This window comes from Chrysoperla carnea (assembly GCF_905475395.1).
Source record: "Chrysoperla carnea chromosome X unlocalized genomic scaffold, inChrCarn1.1 SUPER_X_unloc_13, whole genome shotgun sequence".
NCBI lineage: Eukaryota > Metazoa > Arthropoda > Insecta > Neuroptera > Chrysopidae > Chrysoperla > Chrysoperla carnea.
In genome coordinates, this window is record NW_025408078.1 from 33,065 (window position 1) to 57,179 (window position 24,115).

The 24,115-nt window shown below is 26.2% G+C and overlaps 2 non-coding genes across 2 annotated transcripts; both read left to right on the forward strand.

The window, feature by feature from the left end:
- Nucleotides 1–15,472: 15,472 nt before the first annotated feature.
- LOC123303746 lies at nt 15,473–15,591 on the forward strand. Its single transcript, XR_006535836.1, has one exon. It is a non-coding gene; the product is annotated as a 5S ribosomal RNA (ribosomal RNA).
- A 6,368-nt stretch (nt 15,592–21,959) lies between these two features.
- Nucleotides 21,960–22,078, forward strand: LOC123303738. Its single transcript, XR_006535828.1, has one exon. It is a non-coding gene; the product is annotated as a 5S ribosomal RNA (ribosomal RNA).
- Nucleotides 22,079–24,115: the final 2,037 nt, after the last annotated feature.

A 24,115-nucleotide genomic window follows, 5' to 3' on the forward strand; every position in this document is an offset into this window, starting at 1 on the left:
ATTCCGCGATATCCTTTATTATATTTAAAATTAATAATATTGATATACTAATAATAGATATATTCAAGCTATTAATATATAAAATTTTATATTAAATATGATATTAATAATTGTTTATTTTATTTTTTTGTATATATAAAAATAATTTACTCTTATTTAAAAAATTTGATGGCTCTCTTAAAAAGAGAGCCGTTTTTATATGTTGATGTATTTTTATGTTATCAATTAAATAATATTTTCGATTTATTTATTTTGAACTTGTATATTTTGTAACAGCTTTAGTACCTTCACTAACAGCGTGCTTTGCCAATTCACCAGGTAATAATAATCGAACTGCGGTTTGAATTTCCCGACTTGTGATTGTTGAACGTTTATTATAATGTGCTAAACGTGATGCTTCAGCAGCAATACGTTCAAAAATATCATTAACAAAACTGTTCATGATACTCATAGCTTTACTAGAGATACCAGTATCAGGATGCACTTGTTTTAATACTTTGTAAATGTAAATTGCATATGATTCCTTGCGCTTCCTCTTCTTTTTCTTATCACTCTTTGATATATTTTTTTGAGCTTTGCCAGCTTTTTTTGCTGCTTTTCCACTTGTTTTTGGTGGCATTGTTACAAACAATTAATATACACAGATAGTTACAGAACACCAGTCAGTATATGTATGAGCGTGTCGTGTATACAACTAGCGTATTATATACGCGAAGATGGATATAACAATAAAAATGAATACTACTCTCTGATTGGCTAAAAATAATACTATAAGGTGATTGGTTTATTTTTAAAGTTTTATATTTTATAAATATTATAAATTAAAATACCCAAATAACATTTTAAACATTTATGTTACAATCCCCGTAACGTACACATCTGTGTGATTATATTTACAAAAAAAAATATTAATTAAATAAATTTATTCGCTATGTCTGGACGAGGTAAAGGTGGTAAAGTAAAGGGAAAGGCAAAGTCAAGATCAAGCCGAGCAGGATTACAATTTCCTGTTGGAAGAATTCACAGATTATTACGAAAAGGAAATTATGCTGAACGAGTAGGTGCTGGTGCCCCAGTATATTTGGCTGCTGTTATGGAATATTTGGCTGCAGAAGTTCTCGAGTTAGCTGGTAATGCTGCCCGTGATAACAAAAAAACACGTATCATTCCACGTCATTTACAATTGGCAATTCGTAATGATGAAGAATTAAATAAATTATTATCTGGTGTAACAATTGCTCAAGGTGGTGTATTACCAAACATTCAAGCAGTGTTATTACCAAAGAAAACTGAAAAGAAAGCATAAATTAAAAACATTGCATTAATTTTTATAATAATAATACATCGATCATAGGCCTTTTAATAAAAGGCCACAAATTTATTTAAAATAAGAGTAAAAATTATTTTTATAAATAATATATTATAATATTTTTTTAAAGAATCAATTTAAATAATTATAAATTAATGATTCTTTTTTTTTTTTTCTTTTTTTATATGTTATTATGGAAATAATTCATCATATTATGATGACATTTAGGTAACATATTATAAGAATATTCATAAAATATTATCAAAATAATATTGTATTATGATGATATTTAGACAAAATATTATAAGAATATACACAAAATATTATCAAAATAATATCATTAGATAACAAAACTGTTCATGATACTCATACCTTTACTAGAGATAAAAGTATCAGGATGCACTTGTATTAATACATATTATCACAACATCACAAAATATTTTTTAAAAGGAAAAATTTTTTTAAAATTATTATAAAATTTGATTGAATTAAATTTCAATTTATTTTTTTAATAATTAAAAAAAAAAAAAAAACAAAGCATATAAACTTTCTATTGAAAATGTTATTTTAAACTAGATGGCCAAGTGAACTTCGTTACACAAACAATATATGACGTATTCGTTATTTAAATAATCAGTATCCTTTGATATTATATCAATACGTTACTCTCTTCTTTTGATACATATTAATAAAATTTCAATTTATAAGATTTTATGTCAATTATATAAATAATATTATAAATTTTCTAAATACATAAGTTAAGTAACAAAAAATTTGAATAACAAGATAAATTTATATATTATGTTTTAATACTCGATACTATAATATATCGCATCCGTTACCAATTATTCGGTATCCTTTGATTTATACACAGAATGAACTAAAAATATATATCAAATTTATTTTATTTATTTATATATTTAATATTATTATTATTATTTTATATTACAAAGTTTCTTAACGAAGCTTACAATGATTTCTCATATCGTACTTAACAAAATTATTTAGATCATATAAAATTTAAATTGTTAAAAAATTTGTATATTTATTATTATTATTATTTATTTTTATTAAAATTACATAACATAAAATTAATAATATTTTAATAATTATATAAATTAATTCTTATTTAAAATAATCTTATATTAATCTCAACAAATACTCTAATAATATATTTTGTCATAAATTTTTTTATATTTAAAATAAATATTATAATATATAAATACTTATATCAGTATAAAATTTCTTTATATAATTATGAAAAAATTAATTTAATAGTTAATTATTGATATTAATGCATAAATAAAAGTATTTTCTAATGAAATATATTTTGTCAATGTTCGATTAACACATTTCATAATAATACGTTTTCATTATTGACAAAAAAAGTTTTTCTAAAAATGAAATCTTATACTATAATATATATATTTATATATTAAATTTTTTAATTATTTATATACTAATAATTTATAATAAATCGATATTAAATAAAAAATAAAAATATATACTTTTTAAGTTTACCTTAAAAATATTATTGTTTTGTATGATTGAAATAATTAATATTAAACTATGTTTATTAATAATTGTTAATAAAAAAATTAAATATATTTTAATTTATAAAATAAATATTATTATTAAATTTATAATTTATTATTTTATATATTATAGAAATTGAAAAAATAAATCATGTTTACTACGACAGTAAATTAGAAATACTATTTAATTTTTATGTGTTTTCTACATGGTACTTTGACTTACATAGGGACTTATATTATTGTGAATAATGATATAATTGAAAACCTTTATTTTTTATTTGATAGAATTATTATATTTTATCATTTAAATATTTATAATAAATACATTATTTTTATAAAGTAAAAAAATATGGCCGAAGAAAATTCTACAGCTGTTGCAGCAACTGCGGTTACTGCTGCTTCTACAACACCAACAAAAAAAGCAACAGCTTCTGGTGCTAAACGTACAAAACAACATTCAAAACCAACACATCCACGTACATCAGAAATGGTTGTTAACGCAATTAAAAATTTAAAAGAACGTGGTGGTTCATCATTACAAGCAATTAAAAAATATTTAGCTGCAAATTATAAAGTGGATTCTGATAAAATTTCACCATTTATTAAAAAATATTTAAAAGCTGCTGTAACTGAGGGAGCCTTGGTACAAACTAAAGGTAAAGGTGCATCTGGTTCATTCAAATTGGCTGCTTCCGCTTCATCTAATTCTTCAGCTAAATCAAAAGTATCCAAAAAAGAAAGTGGAGCAAAAGGTTCAGCAAAGAGTGCTAAAAGTAAACGGGCACCAAAAGAAAAGAAAGCCACAACTACATCATTGGCAGCCAAAAAGCCTAAAGCAAAAAAAGCGACTCCATCATCATCAACTGCTGCTAAAAAAGTTACTGCAAAATCATCAGCGGCATCAAAAAAAGCACCAGTTAAAGCAAAACCAGCAAAAAGTACAAAATCCGCTGCCAAAAGTAGCCCTGCTCGTAAACCGAAAGCACCAAAAGCTAAGAAAGCTTCTGTTGCCAAATCATCTCCTACAAAAATTAAAAAAGCAGCACCAAAAAAGAAATGATCTGTTACTTTAATAATATATTGAAATATTTCATTATTTTTGCTAAAAAATGAAAATAACATAGGCCTTAATACAGGCCACAAATTAATATTTGATAAGAGTAAATTATTTTTTGTATAAATATTTTATAAAATAATAGTTAAGAAACATTTGCCACAGTCAGTACCACGGATGGGTGGCCACTTGAGAATACTGTGTGCGGTTGCATTTTTATTTAAAATATATGGTATAATAAATAAGTATATATTTAAATTGATTACTTCATTGAAAATTTTAATAATATACTTTAATATTAATGATATTTATGAAAAATATATATTTGTAAAAATTTTCATTTATTACTGGCAACAGCCATACCACGTTGAAAACACCGGTTCTCGTCCAGTCTCACACAGTCAGTTGAACTGAACAGACGTGCTTGTACGTTGTATGCTTGTGTATACAATATTATATAACACAACAGTAGTGAGGCAACTCAAACTTACAACAATAGTGAGTGAACAAAGAAACAAAGTGTGTGTGTGTGTGTTCAACATGCTTACGCATGGTAAATGTTAGTGTATACCACACAACTATTTTTAAATATACGAGTGCATCACATAAACACAGTGAATATTTTAGTGTTAAAACAAAAAACAATTGATCAAACACATAGAACAATATAATAATTTTAAAATAATTAAAATTCGACCGCACAAGCGTAACCATAATTTAAAAATACTAAACAAAAAATTAACAGAAGTGACACAAAAAATACAACAAAATCGTGCAGTAAAAAAAATAAAATTTGGAAATGATGAGACTGATGTCTCATCATTTCTTACAATAACAAAAAATATGCCAAATAACGATACAAATAAAAGCCAAGAAATGGAAATTGAAACTCAACAATCAAAATTAACTGGTCTGTTCAGTTGCTTTCAAGGAAGTACAGTCTACAATATACCCACAAATAATCGTTTTTCACCAATACAACCAATACAAACACCTTCAAATGAATCGAATCCAAATGAAAATGAGGAAACGGGTGACAATCAGAACGAAGAAACAAATGAACAAACACCAAATCAAAATAATAAAAAATTAAAATCGCCACCACCTATCGTCTTTCATCAAACAGTCACAGATCATAAAAGGTTCACTGAAACCATTAAAACAACTGTAAAAAATGGCTTTCACATTAAATATAATAAACAAAATACAAATCTATTCATTCACGACCGAAATGAATACGAACACTACCTTCTCGATTTAGCAAAAGAAGAAGGAAAAATAGCATACCATACTTACACGAGTAAGGACGAAAAGCATCATGCTTTTGTACTTGGCGGACTCCCTTCGAATACAGAAACAATGGACATAAAAATAGACATAGAAGAAAAATATAAAATAAATATTATAAACGTATACAAAATGAAAAACACGAGGCGTCCACTATTCCTAGTCATCACGGACAACTCCATTACACTTAAATACTTGGAAGCAAATATCAAGTATGTGTACCACACTAGAATTGATTGGACCAAACATTACAACACAAAACAAATAATACAATGTCATCGGTGCCAGCAATGGGGGCACGCCACAACCAACTGCAAGGCCCCCCCCGCATGCCTCAAGTGCGCGGAAGCGCATTGGACCCGAGAGTGCCAAAAATTCCCAATTAGGCTTGAAGAAAATCTAACAAAACTAAAATGTGTCAACTGCAAAGGTAATCATCCGGCCAATTCCACCAAATGTCCGGAATACATAAAAAAAATAGAACAAATGCAAAAACGTCAGGCCAATCTAGCCACATCCTCAAGAGGACCGGCAAAAACTGCAAGATACATCTCAGCCCCGATGCCATCAATTAATCCATGGAACAATGGTAAACCCTCAACAACTAATCAAAACCCCTCACCCCCCACACAACAACAACAAGCAACGACAAACAACACGCCATTCAACAATCTGGTAAGTGAGTTTGACGAATTAGGCACATATATTGATTTAAATAAAATGTTAAACGCAGTGCATCAACTCAATGCACTGCTCAAAACTTGTACAAACGAACTACAAAAATTCAAAGTATTCTTTGATTTTTGCCAAAACAACTTCAAATAAAATGGCAACTAAATGCATGACCTGGAACGCCAACGGCCTAAGGCCAAAAATGACAGAACTTAGAGCCTTTATAGTAGACGAAAACATAGACATAGCAATAATAACAGAGACGAAACTTACTCACAAAGACACACCAAAAATTAAAAATTACTCAATAATACGAAACGATCGCGCAACGCATGGAGGGGGAGTAGCTATTATTATCAAAAACACAATACCATACAAAAAAACTAATCTATCAAGCTCACTAACAATAGAAGCAGTAGGATTAAAACTGGAAAACAAACTTAACATTATTGCTGTGTATAACAGCCCAAAAAACAAGTTCACCACCCAAGACCTAGACATCCTCACGTCTGTCGGAGACAAGATACTAATAACAGGAGACCTCAATGCCAGACATGTGTCCTGGAAAAACCACATTAACAATGCCAACGGACTTACTCTACATGAATACACAAAAAACAACAACATCATAATCCTGCACACCAAAGAACCCACCCACTACCCCACAAACAATTCCACTCCAACCTACATAGACCTTTTACTCAACAAAAACCTTACAAACATATCTGAACCAATTTCTACACCCGCTTTAAACTCAGATCATAACCCAATTCTATTTGAAATCTACGGAACATACAAACAAAAGACAAAACATATCATAACATCTTACAAATCCACTGACTGGGTAAAATATAAAAAGGAACTCGACAAAAAAATCACAATAAACAAAAACATTGACTCCCCTGACAAAATAGACGACGAAATTAAAAAACTAACGGACGCACTTAAACAGACCAAGAAAGACAACACACAAAGACTAATTGTAAACCCCTACAAAAACGACCTAAACGACGAAATTAAAAATCTGATCAAAGACCGCAACTCACTTAGAAAACAGCAACAAAAAACCAGAAACCCAGGACTAAAAAATGAAATTAACAAACTTAACCGAACAATAAAAAACGAAATTCATAAATTACTCAACACAAAATGGCAAAAAAAGCTCCTGGAAATAACACCAAAAGATAACTCACTATGGCAAATGACAAAAATACTTAGAAAATCAAAAAAACCAATACCTTCACTAACTTACAACAACGACACGTACTACACGGACAAAGACAAAGCTGACCTAATTGGAAATACCCTTGAATCAATCCAGTCAAATCCTCTCCAATCCCCCATTCAAGAAGAAGTAGACCACACCCTAAAATCATTCAATCATGATCAAAAAACACTAAACCCCAGAGCAAAATTCAAAATCCACACCACTCCCAAAGAAATAAGATCCATAATTAAAACCTTACCCAACAGCAAATCCCCAGGACCTGATGACATAGACTACAAACAAATAAAAAATTTAACAAACAAAACAATTGTACAATTAATGCACATAATAAACGCCATATTGATCACAGGTTACTACCCAGATCAGTGGAAAATAGCGACAGTAATCCCCATACACAAACCCAAGAAGGACCATACTAACCCCAGCAACTACAGACCAATAAGCCTCCTTAGTACACTGTCAAAGCTGACGGAAAGGATAATCCTTGCCAGAATAAAATCCTTTGAATCAAAAAATGCGGTAATTATAGATGAACAGTTCGGATTCAGACCTGGACACAGCACCGCCATGCAGACGGCTAGGATTGCCTTTTCGATAAAAGAACAATTCAAAAAACACAAAGTTACGTCAGTATGTTTACTAGACATTGAGAAGGCATTCGACACCGTCTGGCAGGACGGAGTTATATATAAATTAATCAAATACAAATTTCCTGCATACCTAATACTATTAATCAAAAACTACTTACATAACAGGAAATTTGTAGTCAAAATCAACAACACTGTATCAGACATTAAATTCTCCAGAGCAGGAGTACCGCAAGGGAGTGTACTCGGACCTGTCATCTTTAATTACTACATTAATGATATCCCAAAATTCCCCAAAACCCAACTGGCCATCTACGCAGATGATACAGCAATATTCACGCACTCATTTAACGCGCAGGTGGCCACATCCCAAACCCAAATCCATCTAAACCTAATACTAGACTTTGCTCAGAAATGGAAGATCAAATTGAATAATGATAAAACCGAACACATCATATTTGCAAGGAAATTTAATGACACCAGGGTTACTACTCCAATTTCAATCAACAAAACAAAAATAACAATAAAAAATGAAGTAAAGTACTTAGGAGTCATTTTCGATAAAAAACTTTACTTCAAAAGCCACATAAAAAACATTTCTGACAAAGTCAACAACTCCATCCGAACCCTCTATCCACTTTTAAACAAAAATAGTCCTATGTCCAGACAAAATAAAAAACTGTTATACACGACAATCATTCGGCCAATAATCAGCTACGCCTCCCCTGTGTGGAGTTATGATGCTTCGTCTACGACTAAAAACAAAATACAAAGACTCCAAAACAGATGCTTAAGACTAATTTTGAACACAGACAGATACACCCCAATAAACATGTTACACTACCTTACTGAAATTCCAACTATCGAAGAATACTTTGAACAACTAAAACATAAGTTCTACACTTACAGTATAGAAAATAGCAAACTAACAAGACACCTATCAAACAAGTGCGTCAATCTCACTTAACCATCTAAAAACACAAAATTAAAAACACACATGTATAAATAATAAAAACAAAATTCAAATAAAAATTACCAAAACCACCTATCAAAAATCCTAATACCACATCCCCAAAATGATAAACAGGTTTTTCCTCTCCTTTTCCTGTATCCTGAATCAAAACACAAAACCAAAAATCTCACTTGTAATAGACATTATCTCTTGCAACATTAATTTTCTAAAATTACCTTGTAATAAAAATAGCAAATTAGAGGATGAAAGCTTAACCAAGCTAATAACCTCCATACATTATATATGAATATTTTGAAATATTTACTTGCATTGTAAATTATATGTATATATTTTTGAATTAATAAAGATTTTATTAAATGTTAAAAAAAAAATGTTAATGGTTCTCGTCCGATCACCGAAGTTAAGCAACATTGGGCACAGTCAGTACTTGGATGGGTGACCGCTTGGGAACACTGTGTGCGGTTGCCTTTTTATATTAAAAATATAAATTATTTTTCTTCTTTTCTTTTTTTTTACACACCATATATAAATATATGTTATTTAGAAATGTAAACCTTTTATATTATTCGTCAACAAATAAATATTATTTTTTGTATAAAATTTTATTGCATTTATAACTCATATCATGGTTACTTTAAAGCGAGAAGTTTTTTTAATATTTCAAATGAATATAAAATAATATAAATTTTATGAAATTTATTTATTTTTAGAAATAGCAATCGCTTATAATTATAACAAAATTTTAATAATGTTTAATTTTATTTCAATAATTTATATATATATATATATATATATATATTTTTTAATAAAAATAATATACTCTTATTTAATAATATATGTTGGTCCTATATATAGGACCGAAAATATTTCTTATTTGTTTTTTTTTTTTTTAAATTGTCATTTAAAACGCTTATGCACGTTCTCCACGAATACGTCTTGCCAATTGTATATCCTTAGGCATAATTGTAACACGCTTTGCATGAATTGCGCATAAATTGGTATCTTCAAATAAACCTACTAAATAGGCTTCACTAGCTTCTTGTAATGCCATAACAGCTGAACTTTGGAAACGTAAATCGGTTTTAAAATCTTGTGCAATTTCACGTACTAAACGTTGGAATGGTAATTTACGAATTAACAATTCAGTACTTTTTTGATAACGACGAATTTCTCGTAAAGCTACTGTACCAGGACGATATCTGTGTGGTTTTTTTACTCCACCAGTTGCTGGTGCACTTTTACGTGCAGCTTTCGTTGCTAATTGTTTTCTTGGTGCTTTACCACCAGTTGATTTACGTGCAGTTTGCTTGGTTCTAGCCATTTTCAAATAATAATGTTTTTACAAAAAAACACACAATTTTAAAAATTATATTCGACAATTTGATACTACAAAGTCAAATGTTTAAATGCGAAATAAATGTGTTGTATTTATATTTATATGAAATTTCAAAATTTTTGTTGTCATATCCTATTGGATAGCTATCAGAGTATGGACTAATCAAATTGTATAGGCGTGGCTTAAAAAATCTTTAATGCTTTATATAAAAAGGCACAATTGTACCGGCGCTCACATACATTACAATACTTGTGAGGTTAACACACGTGTTATCCGTTCGTTAAAATATTGTAAATAATTTTTTATTAAAATGACTGGCAGAGGAAAAGGTGGAAAGGGTCTTGGAAAAGGGGGTGCAAAACGTCATAGAAAAGTTTTGCGTGATAATATCCAAGGTATTACAAAACCTGCAATTCGTCGTTTAGCACGACGAGGTGGAGTAAAACGTATCTCTGGTTTAATTTATGAAGAAACACGTGGTGTACTTAAAGTATTCCTTGAAAATGTTATTCGGGATGCTGTTACATATACTGAACACGCAAAACGTAAAACAGTTACAGCTATGGATGTTGTATATGCATTAAAACGACAAGGTCGTACTTTGTATGGTTTTGGAGGTTAAGAAAATATAATAATTTACTTAAAATATTTAGTAAATTTATTAAAGAATATTTAATACATCCGATAAATTTAAACAGGCTTTCCTTTTTGGGAAGCCACTAATTTTATTTATATAAGAGTAAATAAATTTGTTAATAAATATAACATATTATATAATTTGTTTACAACAAATTATTTTGTTTATAACATACATTACCAAATATTTTTATTTATTTTTTTTTTTTTTATTGTAATATATCTGCAATAATAAATTATAATTTGTATATTATCTATTTTATTTTACAATAACTTATTGAATTTTTGAAAAAATTTTATTATAAATTAATATACTATTATATTTTTTATATATACAAGTTAAGAGTAACAAGTATCGATAGGAGATTATCGAATTTATAACTAATAAAACATTTCGCCTTAATCAAAGAAAATAAAGATTTTGCTATACCATTTTTTATACTTTCAATAAATAATTTATTATTAAATTTTTATTATTTCATTTATTTTTTAAAATTATTAAAAATATTTTTCTAATAATTATAAGCGTACATAAACAAGTAGTAAATGTAAAATGAAAATAATAAAGGTAATGTAATGCATTTGCATTACACTGATTTACGATATATATTCCGCGATATCCTTTATTATATTTAAAATTAATAATATTGATATACTAATAATAGATATATTCAAGCTATTAATATATAAAATTTTATATTAAATATGATATTAATAATTGTTTATTTTATTTTTTTGTATATATAAAAATAATTTACTCTTATTTAAAAAATTTGATGGCTCTCTTAAAAAGAGAGCCGTTTTTATATGTTGATGTATTTTTATGTTATCAATTAAATAATATTTTCGATTTATTTATTTTGAACTTGTATATTTTGTAACAGCTTTAGTACCTTCACTAACAGCGTGCTTTGCCAATTCACCAGGTAATAATAATCGAACTGCGGTTTGAATTTCCCGACTTGTGATTGTTGAACGTTTATTATAATGTGCTAAACGTGATGCTTCAGCAGCAATACGTTCAAAAATATCATTAACAAAACTGTTCATGATACTCATAGCTTTACTAGAGATACCAGTATCAGGATGCACTTGTTTTAATACTTTGTAAATGTAAATTGCATATGATTCCTTGCGCTTCCTCTTCTTTTTCTTATCACTCTTTGATATATTTTTTTGAGCTTTGCCAGCTTTTTTTGCTGCTTTTCCACTTGTTTTTGGTGGCATTGTTACAAACAATTAATATACACAGATAGTTACAGAACACCAGTCAGTATATGTATGAGCGTGTCGTGTATACAACTAGCGTATTATATACGCGAAGATGGATATAACAATAAAAATGAATACTACTCTCTGATTGGCTAAAAATAATACTATAAGGTGATTGGTTTATTTTTAAAGTTTTATATTTTATAAATATTATAAATTAAAATACCCAAATAACATTTTAAACATTTATGTTACAATCCCCGTAACGTACACATCTGTGTGATTATATTTACAAAAAAAAATATTAATTAAATAAATTTATTCGCTATGTCTGGACGAGGTAAAGGTGGTAAAGTAAAGGGAAAGGCAAAGTCAAGATCAAGCCGAGCAGGATTACAATTTCCTGTTGGAAGAATTCACAGATTATTACGAAAAGGAAATTATGCTGAACGAGTAGGTGCTGGTGCCCCAGTATATTTGGCTGCTGTTATGGAATATTTGGCTGCAGAAGTTCTCGAGTTAGCTGGTAATGCTGCCCGTGATAACAAAAAAACACGTATCATTCCACGTCATTTACAATTGGCAATTCGTAATGATGAAGAATTAAATAAATTATTATCTGGTGTAACAATTGCTCAAGGTGGTGTATTACCAAACATTCAAGCAGTGTTATTACCAAAGAAAACTGAAAAGAAAGCATAAATTAAAAACATTGCATTAATTTTTATAATAATAATACATCGATCATAGGCCTTTTAATAAAAGGCCACAAATTTATTTAAAATAAGAGTAAAAATTATTTTTATAAATAATATATTATAATATTTTTTTAAAGAATCAATTTAAATAATTATAAATTAATGATTCTTTTTTTTTTTTTCTTTTTTTATATGTTATTATGGAAATAATTCATCATATTATGATGACATTTAGGTAACATATTATAAGAATATTCATAAAATATTATCAAAATAATATTGTATTATGATGATATTTAGACAAAATATTATAAGAATATACACAAAATATTATCAAAATAATATCATTAGATAACAAAACTGTTCATGATACTCATACCTTTACTAGAGATAAAAGTATCAGGATGCACTTGTATTAATACATATTATCACAACATCACAAAATATTTTTTAAAAGGAAAAATTTTTTTAAAATTATTATAAAATTTGATTGAATTAAATTTCAATTTATTTTTTTAATAATTAAAGAAAAAAAAAAAACAAAGCATATAAACTTTCTATTGAAAATGTTATTTTAAACTAGATGGCCAAGTGAACTTCGTTACACAAACAATATATGACGTATTCGTTATTTAAATAATCAGTATCCTTTGATATTATATCAATACGTTACTCTCTTCTTTTGATACATATTAATAAAATTTCAATTTATAAGATTTTATGTCAATTATATAAATAATATTATAAATTTTCTAAATACATAAGTTAAGTAACAAAAAATTTGAATAACAAGATAAATTTATATATTATGTTTTAATACTCGATACTATAATATATCGCATCCGTTACCAATTATTCGGTATCCTTTGATTTATACACAGAATGAACTAAAAATATATATCAAATTTATTTTATTTATTTATATATTTAATATTATTATTATTATTTTATATTACAAAGTTTCTTAACGAAGCTTACAATGATTTCTCATATCGTACTTAACAAAATTATTTAGATCATATAAAATTTAAATTGTTAAAAAATTTGTATATTTATTATTATTATTATTTATTTTTATTAAAATTACATAACATAAAATTAATAATATTTTAATAATTATATAAATTAATTCTTATTTAAAATAATCTTATATTAATCTCAACAAATACTCTAATAATATATTTTGTCATAAATTTTTTTATATTTAAAATAAATATTATAATATATAAATACTTATATCAGTATAAAATTTCTTTATATAATTATGAAAAAATTAATTTAATAGTTAATTATTGATATTAATGCATAAATAAAAGTATTTTCTAATGAAATATATTTTGTCAATGTTCGATTAACACATTTCATAATAATACGTTTTCATTATTGACAAAAAAAGTTTTTCTAAAAATGAAATCTTATACTATAATATATATATTTATATATTAAATTTTTTAATTATTTATATACTAATAATTTATAATAAATCGATATTAAATAAAAAATAAAAATATATACTTTTTAAGTTTACCTTAAAAATATTATTGTTTTGTATGATTGAAATAATTAATATTAAACTATGTTTATTAATAATTGTTAATAAAAAAATTAAATATATTTTAATTTATAAAATAAATATTATTATTAAATTTATAATTTATTATTTTATATATTATAGAAATTGAAAAAATAAATCATGTTTACTACGACAGTAAATTAGAAATACTATTTAATTTTTATGTGTTTTCTACATGGTACTTTGACTTACATAGGGACTTATATTATTGTGAATAATGATATAATTGAAAACCTTTATTTTTTATTTGATAGAATTATTATATTTTATCATTTAAATATTTATAATAAATACATTATTTTTATAAAGTAAAAAAATATGGCCGAAGAAAATTCTACAGCTGTTGCAGCAACTGCGGTTACTGCTGCTTCTACAACACCAACAAAAAAAGCAACAGCTTCTGGTGCTAAACGTACAAAACAACATTCAAAACCAACACATCCACGTACATCAGAAATGGTTGTTAACGCAATTAAAAATTTAAAAGAACGTGGTGGTTCATCATTACAAGCAATTAAAAAATATTTAGCTGCAAATTATAAAGTGGATTCTGATAAAATTTCACCATTTATTAAAAAATATTTAAAAGCTGCTGTAACTGAGGGAGCCTTGGTACAAACTAAAGGTAAAGGTGCATCTGGTTCATTCAAATTGGCTGCTTCCGCTTCATCTAATTCTTCAGCTAAATCAAAAGTATCCAAAAAAGAAAGTGGAGCAAAAGGTTCAGCAAAGAGTGCTAAAAGTAAACGGGCACCAAAAGAAAAGAAAGCCACAACTACATCATTGGCAGCCAAAAAGCCTAAAGCAAAAAAAGCGACTCCATCATCATCAACTGCTGCTAAAAAAGTTACTGCAAAATCATCAGCGGCATCAAAAAAAGCACCAGTTAAAGCAAAACCAGCAAAAAGTACAAAATCCGCTGCCAAAAGTAGCCCTGCTCGTAAACCGAAAGCACCAAAAGCTAAGAAAGCTTCTGTTGCCAAATCATCTCCTACAAAAATTAAAAAAGCAGCACCAAAAAAGAAATGATCTGTTACTTTAATAATATATTGAAATATTTCATTATTTTTGCTAAAAAATGAAAATAACATAGGCCTTAATACAGGCCACAAATTAATATTTGATAAGAGTAAATTATTTTTTGTATAAATATTTTATAAAATAATAGTTAAGAAACATTTGCCACAGTCAGTACCACGGATGGGTGGCCACTTGAGAATACTGTGTGCGGTTGCATTTTTATTTAAAATATATGGTATAATAAATAAGTATATATTTAAATTGATTACTTCATTGAAAATTTTAATAATATACTTTAATATTAATGATATTTATGAAAAATATATATTTGTAAAAATTTTCATTTATTACTGGCAACAGCCATACCACGTTGAAAACACCGGTTCTCGTCCGATCACCGAAGTTAAGCAACATTGGGCACAGTCAGTACTTGGATGGGTGACCGCTTGGGAACACTGTGTGCGGTTGCCTTTTTATATTAAAAATATAAATTATTTTTCTTCTTTTCTTTTTTTTTACACACCATATATAAATATATGTTATTTAGAAATGTAAACCTTTTATATTATTCGTCAACAAATAAATATTATTTTTTGTATAAAATTTTATTGCATTTATAACTCATATCATGGTTACTTTAAAGCGAGAAGTTTTTTTAATATTTCAAATGAATATAAAATAATATAAATTTTATGAAATTTATTTATTTTTAGAAATAGCAATCGCTTATAATTATAACAAAATTTTAATAATGTTTAATTTTATTTCAATAATTTATATATATATATATATATATATATATTTTTTAATAAAAATAATATACTCTTATTTAATAATATATGTTGGTCCTATATATAGGACCGAAAATATTTCTTATTTGTTTTTTTTTTTTTTAAATTGTCATTTAAAACGCTTATGCACGTTCTCCACGAATACGTCTTGCCAATTGTATATCCTTAGGCATAATTGTAACACGCTTTGCATGAATTGCGCATAAATTGGTATCTTCAAATAAACCTACTAAATAGGCTTCACTAGCTTCTTGTAATGCCATAACAGCTGAACTTTGGAAACGTAAATCGGTTTTAAAATCTTGTGCAATTTCACGTACTAAACGTTGGAATGGTAATTTACGAATTAACAATTCAGTACTTTTTTGATAACGACGAATTTCTCGTAAAGCTACTGTACCAGGACGATATCTGTGTGGTTTTTTTACTCCACCAGTTGCTGGTGCACTTTTACGTGCAGCTTTCGTTGCTAATTGTTTTCTTGGTGCTTTACCACCAGTTGATTTACGTGCAGTTTGCTTGGTTCTAGCCATTTTCAAATAATAATGTTTTTACAAAAAAACACACAATTTTAAAAATTATATTCGACAATTTGATACTACAAAGTCAAATGTTTAAATGCGAAATAAATGTGTTGTATTTATATTTATATGAAATTTCAAAATTTTTGTTGTCATATCCTATTGGATAGCTATCAGAGTATGGACTAATCAAATTGTATAGGCGTGGCTTAAAAAATCTTTAATGCTTTATATAAAAAGGCACAATTGTACCGGCGCTCACATACATTACAATACTTGTGAGGTTAACACACGTGTTATCCGTTCGTTAAAATATTGTAAATAATTTTTTATTAAAATGACTGGCAGAGGAAAAGGTGGAAAGGGTCTTGGAAAAGGGGGTGCAAAACGTCATAGAAAAGTTTTGCGTGATAATATCCAAGGTATTACAAAACCTGCAATTCGTCGTTTAGCACGACGAGGTGGAGTAAAACGTATCTCTGGTTTAATTTATGAAGAAACACGTGGTGTACTTAAAGTATTCCTTGAAAATGTTATTCGGGATGCTGTTACATATACTGAACACGCAAAACGTAAAACAGTTACAGCTATGGATGTTGTATATGCATTAAAACGACAAGGTCGTACTTTGTATGGTTTTGGAGGTTAAGAAAATATAATAATTTACTTAAAATATTTAGTAAATTTATTAAAGAATATTTAATACATCCGATAAATTTAAACAGGCTTTCCTTTTTGGGAAGCCACTAATTTTATTTATATAAGAGTAAATAAATTTGTTAATAAATATAACATATTATATAATTTGTTTACAACAAATTATTTTGTTTATAACATACATTACCAAATATTTTTATTTATTTTTTTTTTTTTTTATTGTAATATATCTGCAATAATAAATTATAATTTGTATATTATCTATTTTATTTTACAATAACTTATTGAATTTTTGAATAACTTATTGAATTTTTGAAAAAATTTTATTATAAATTAATATACTATTATATTTTTTATATATACAAGTTAAGAGTAACAAGTATCGATAGGAGATTATCGAATTTATAACTAATAAAACATTTCGCCTTAATCAAAGAAAATAAAGATTTTGCTATACCATTTTTTATACTTTCAATAAATAATTTATTATTAAATTTTTATTATTTCATTTATTTTTTAAAATTATTAAAAATATTTTTCTAATAATTATAAGCGTACATAAACAAGTAGTAAATGTAAAATGAAAATAATAAAGGTAATGTAATGCATTTGCATTACACTGATTTACGATATATATTCCGCGATATCCTTTATTATATTTAAAATTAATAATATTGATATACTAATAATAGATATATTCAAGCTATTAATATATAAAATTTTATATTAAATATGATATTAATAATTGTTTATTTTATTTTTTTGTATATATAAAAATAATTTACTCTTATTTAAAAAATTTGATGGCTCTCTTAAAAAGAGAGCCGTTTTTATATGTTGATGTATTTTTATGTTATCAATTAAATAATATTTTCGATTTATTTATTTTGAACTTGTATATTTTGTAACAGCTTTAGTACCTTCACTAACAGCGTGCTTTGCCAATTCACCAGGTAATAATAATCGAACTGCGGTTTGAATTTCCCGACTTGTGATTGTTGAACGTTTATTATAATGTGCTAAACGTGATGCTTCAGCAGCAATACGTTCAAAAATATCATTAACAAAACTGTTCATGATACTCATAGCTTTACTAGAGATACCAGTATCAGGATGCACTTGTTTTAATACTTTGTAAATGTAAATTGCATATGATTCCTTGCGCTTCCTCTTCTTTTTCTTATCACTCTTTGATATATTTTTTTGAGCTTTGCCAGCTTTTTTTGCTGCTTTTCCACTTGTTTTTGGTGGCATTGTTACAAACAATTAATATACACAGATAGTTACAGAACACCAGTCAGTATATGTATGAGCGTGTCGTGTATACAACTAGCGTATTATATACGCGAAGATGGATATAACAATAAAAATGAATACTACTCTCTGATTGGCTGAAAATAATACTATAAGGTGATTGGTTTATTTTTAAAGTTTTATATTTTATAAATATTATAAATTAAAATACCCAAATAACATTTTAAACATTTATGTTACAATCCCCGTAACGTACACATCTGTGTGATTATATTTACAAAAAAAAGTATTAATTAAATAAATTTATTCGCTATGTCTGGACGAGGTAAAGGTGGTAAAGTAAAGGGAAAGGCAAAGTCAAGATCAAGCCGAGCAGGATTACAATTTCCTGTTGGAAGAATTCACAGATTATTACGAAAAGGAAATTATGCTGAACGAGTAGGTGCTGGTGCCCCAGTATATTTGGCTGCTGTTATGGAATATTTGGCTGCAGAAGTTCTCGAGTTAGCTGGTAATGCTGCCCGTGATAACAAAAAAACACGTATCATTCCACGTCATTTACAATTGGCAATTTGTAATGATGAAGAATTAAATAAATTATTATCTGGTGTAACAATTGCTCAAGGTGGTGTATTACCAAACATTCAAGCAGTGTTATTACCAAAGAAAACTGAAAAGAAAGCATAAATTAAAAACATTGCATTAATTTTTATAATAATAATACATCGATCATAGGCCTTTTAATAAAAGGCCACAAATTTATTTAAAATAAGAGTAAAAATTATTTTTATAAATAATATATTATAATATTTTTTTAAAGAATCAATTTAAATAATTATAAATTAATGATTCTTTTTTTTTTTTCTTTTTTTATATGTTATTATGGAAATAATTCATCATATTATGATGACATTTAGGTAACATATTATAAGAATATTCATAAAATATTATCAAAATAATATTGTATTATGATGATATTTAGACAAAATATTATAAGAATATACACAAAATATTATCAAAATAATATCATTAGATAACAAAACTGTTCATGATACTCATACCTTTACTAGAGATAAAAGTATCAGGATGCACTTGTATTAATACATATTATCACAACATCACAAAATATTTTTTAAAAGGAAAAATTTTTTTAAAATTATTATAAAATTTGATTGAATTAAATTTCAATTTATTTTTTTAATAATTAAAGAAAAAAAAAAAAAAAGCATATAAACTTTCTATTGAAAATGTTATTTTAAACTAGATGGCCAAGTGAACTTCGTTACACAAACAATATATGACGTATTCGTTATTTAAATAATCAGTATCCTTTGATATTATATCAATACGTTACTCTCTTCTTTTGATACATATTAATAAAATTTCAATTTATAAGATTTTATGTCAATTATATAAATAATATTATAAATTTTCTAAATACATAAGTTAAGTAACAAAAAATTTGAATAACAAGATAAATTTATATATTATGTTTTAATACTCGATACTATAATATATCGCATCCGTTACCAATTATTCGGTATCCTTTGATTTATACACAGAATGAACTAAAAATATATATCAAATTTATTTTATTTATTTATATATTTAATATTATTATTATTATTTTATATTACAAAGTTTCTTAACGAAGCTTACAATGATTTCTCATATCGTACTTAACAAAATTATTTAGATCATATAAAATTTAAATTGTTAAAAAATTTGTATATTTATTATTATTATTATTTATTTTTATTAAAATTACATAACATAAAATTAATAATATTTTAATAATTATATAAATTAATTCTTATTTAAAATAATCTTATATTAATCTCAACAAATACTCTAATAATATATTTTGTCATAAATTTTTTTATATTTAAAATAAATATTATAATATATAAATACTTATATCAGTATAAAATTTCTTTATATAATTATGAAAAAATTAATTTAATAGTTAATTATTGATATTAATGCATAAATAAAAGTATTTTCTATTTTGTCAATGTTCGATTAACACATTTCATAATAATACGTTTTCATTATTGACAAAAAAAGTTTTTCTAAAAATGAAATCTTATACTATAATATATATATTTATATATTAAATTTTTTAATTATTTATATACTAATAATTTATAATAAATCGATATTAAATAAAAAATAAAAATATATACTTTTTAAGTTTACCTTAAAAATATTATTGTTTTGTATGATTGAAATAATTAATATTAAACTATGTTTATTAATAATTGTTAATAAAAAAATTAAATATATTTTAATTTATAAAATAAATATTATTATTAAATTTATAATTTATTATTTTATATATTATAGAAATTGAAAAAATAAATCATGTTTACTACGACAGTAAATTAGAAATACTATTTAATTTTTATGTGTTTTCTACATGGTACTTTGACTTACATAGGGACTTATATTATTGTGAATAATGATATAATTGAAAACCTTTATTTTTTATTTGATAGAATTATTATATTTTATCATTTAAATATTTATAATAAATACATTATTTTTATAAAGTAAAAAAATATGGCCGAAGAAAATTCTACAGCTGTTGCAGCAACTGCGGTTACTGCTGCTTCTACAACACCAACAAAAAAAGCAACAGCTTCTGGTGCTAAACGTACAAAACAACATTCAAAACCAACACATCCACGTACATCAGAAATGGTTGTTAACGCAATTAAAAATTTAAAAGAACGTGGTGGTTCATCATTACAAGCAATTAAAAAATATTTAGCTGCAAATTATAAAGTGGATTCTGATAAAATTTCACCATTTATTAAAAAATATTTAAAAGCTGCTGTAACTGAGGGAGCCTTGGTACAAACTAAAGGTAAAGGTGCATCTGGTTCATTCAAATTGGCTGCTTCCGCTTCATCTAATTCTTCAGCTAAATCAAAAGTATCCAAAAAAGAAAGTGGAGCAAAAGGTTCAGCAAAGAGTGCTAAAAGTAAACGGGCACCAAAAGAAAAGAAAGCCACAACTACATCATTGGCAGCCAAAAAGCCTAAAGCAAAAAAAGCGACTCCATCATCATCAACTGCTGCTAAAAAAGTTACTGCAAAATCATCAGCGGCATCAAAAAAAGCACCAGTTAAAGCAAAACCAGCAAAAAGTACAAAATCCGCTGCCAAAAGTAGCCCTGCTCGTAAACCGAAAGCACCAAAAGCTAAGAAAGCTTCTGTTGCCAAATCATCTCCTACAAAAATTAAAAAAGCAGCACCAAAAAAGAAATGATCTGTTACTTTAATAATATATTGAAATATTTCATTATTTTTGCTAAAAAATGAAAATAACATAGGCCTTAATACAGGCCACAAATTAATATTTGATAAGAGTAAATTATTTTTTGTATAAATATTTTATAAAATAATAGTTTAGAAACATTTGCCACAGTCAGTACCACGGATGGGTGGCCACTTGAGAATACTGTGTGCGGTTGCATTTTTATTTAAAATATATGGTATAATAAATAAGTATATATTTAAATTGATTACTTCATTGAAAATTTTAATAATATACTTTAATATTAATGATATTTATGAAAAATATATATTTGTAAAAATTTTCATTTATTACTGGCAACAGCCATACCACGTTGAAAACACCGGTTCTCGTCCGATCACCGAAGTTAAGCAACATTGGGCACAGTCAGTACTTGGATGGGTGACCGCTTGGGAACACTGTGTGCGGTTGCCTTTTTATATTAAAAATATATATTATTTTTCTTCTTTTCTTTTTTTTTACACACCATATATAAATATATGTTATTTAGAAATGTAAACCTTTTATATTATTCGTCAACAAATAAATATTATTTTTTGTATAAAATTTTATTGCATTTATAACTCATATCATGGTTACTTTAAAGCGAGAAGTTTTTTTAATATTTCAAATGAATATAAAATAATATAAATTTTATGAAATTTATTTATTTTTAGAAATAGCAATCGCTTATAATTATAACAAAATTTTAATAATGTTTAATTTTATTTCAATAATTTATATATATATATATATATATATATTTTTTAATAAAAATAATATACTCTTATTTAATAATATATGTTGGTCCTATATATAGGACCGAAAATATTTCTTATTTGTTTTTTTTTTTTTAAATTGTCATTTAAAACGCTTATGCACGTTCTCCACGAATACGTCTTGCCAATTGTATATCCTTAGGCATAATTGTAACACGCTTTGCATGAATTGCGCATAAATTGGTATCTTCAAATAAACCTACTAAATAGGCTTCACTAGCTTCTTGTAATGCCATAACAGCTGAACTTTGAAAACGTAAATCGGTTTTAAAATCTTGTGCAATTTCACGTACTAAACGTTGGAATGGTAATTTACGAATTAACAATTCAGTACTTTTTTGATAACGACGAATTTCTCGTAAAGCTACTGTACCAGGACGATATCTGTGTGGTTTTTTTACTCCACCAGTTGCTGGTGCACTTTTACGTGCAGCTTTCGTTGCTAATTGTTTTCTTGGTGCTTTACCACCAGTTGATTTACGTGCAGTTTGCTTGGTTCTAGCCATTTTCAAATAATAATGTTTTTACAAAAAAACACACAATTTTAAAAATTATATTCGACAATTTGATACTACAAAGTCAAATGTTTAAATGCGAAATAAATGTGTTGTATTTATATTTATATGAAATTTCAAAATTTTTGTTGTCATATCCTATTGGATAGCTATCAGAGTATGGACTAATCAAATTGTATAGGCGTGGCTTAAAAAATCTTTAATGCTTTATATAAAAAGGCACAATTGTACCGGCGCTCACATACATTACAATACTTGTGAGGTTAACACACGTGTTATCCGTTCGTTAAAATATTGTAAATAATTTTTTATTAAAATGACTGGCAGAGGAAAAGGTGGAAAGGGTCTTGGAAAAGGGGGTGCAAAACGTCATAGAAAAGTTTTGCGTGATAATATCCAAGGTATTACAAAACCTGCAATTCGTCGTTTAGCACGACGAGGTGGAGTAAAACGTATCTCTGGTTTAATTTATGAAGAAACACGTGGTGTACTTAAAGTATTCCTTGAAAATGTTATTCGGGATGCTGTTACATATACTGAACACGCAAAACGTAAAACAGTTACAGCTATGGATGTTGTATATGCATTAAAACGACAAGGTCGTACTTTGTATGGTTTTGGAGGTTAAGAAAATATAATAATTTACTTAAAATATTTAGTAAATTTATTAAAGAATATTTAATACATCCGATAAATTTAAACAGGCTTTCCTTTTTGGGAAGCCACTAATTTTATTTATATAAGAGTAAATAAATTTGTTAATAAATATAACATATTATATAATTTGTTTACAACAAATTATTTTGTTTATAACATACATTACCAAATATTTTTATTTATTTTTTTTTTTTATTGTAATATATCTGCAATAATAACTTATAATTTGTATATTATCTATTTTATTTTACAATAACTTATTGAATTTTTGAAAAAATTTTATTATAAATTAATATACTATTATATTTTTTATATATACAAGTTAAGAGTAACAAGTATCGATAGGAGATTATCGAATTTATAACTAATAAAACATTTCGCCTTAATCAAAGAAAATAAAGATTTTGCTATACCATTTTTTATACTTTCAATAAATAATTTATTATTAAATTTTTATTATTTCATTTATTTTTTAAAATTATTAAAAATATTTTTCTAATAATTATAAGCGTACATAAACA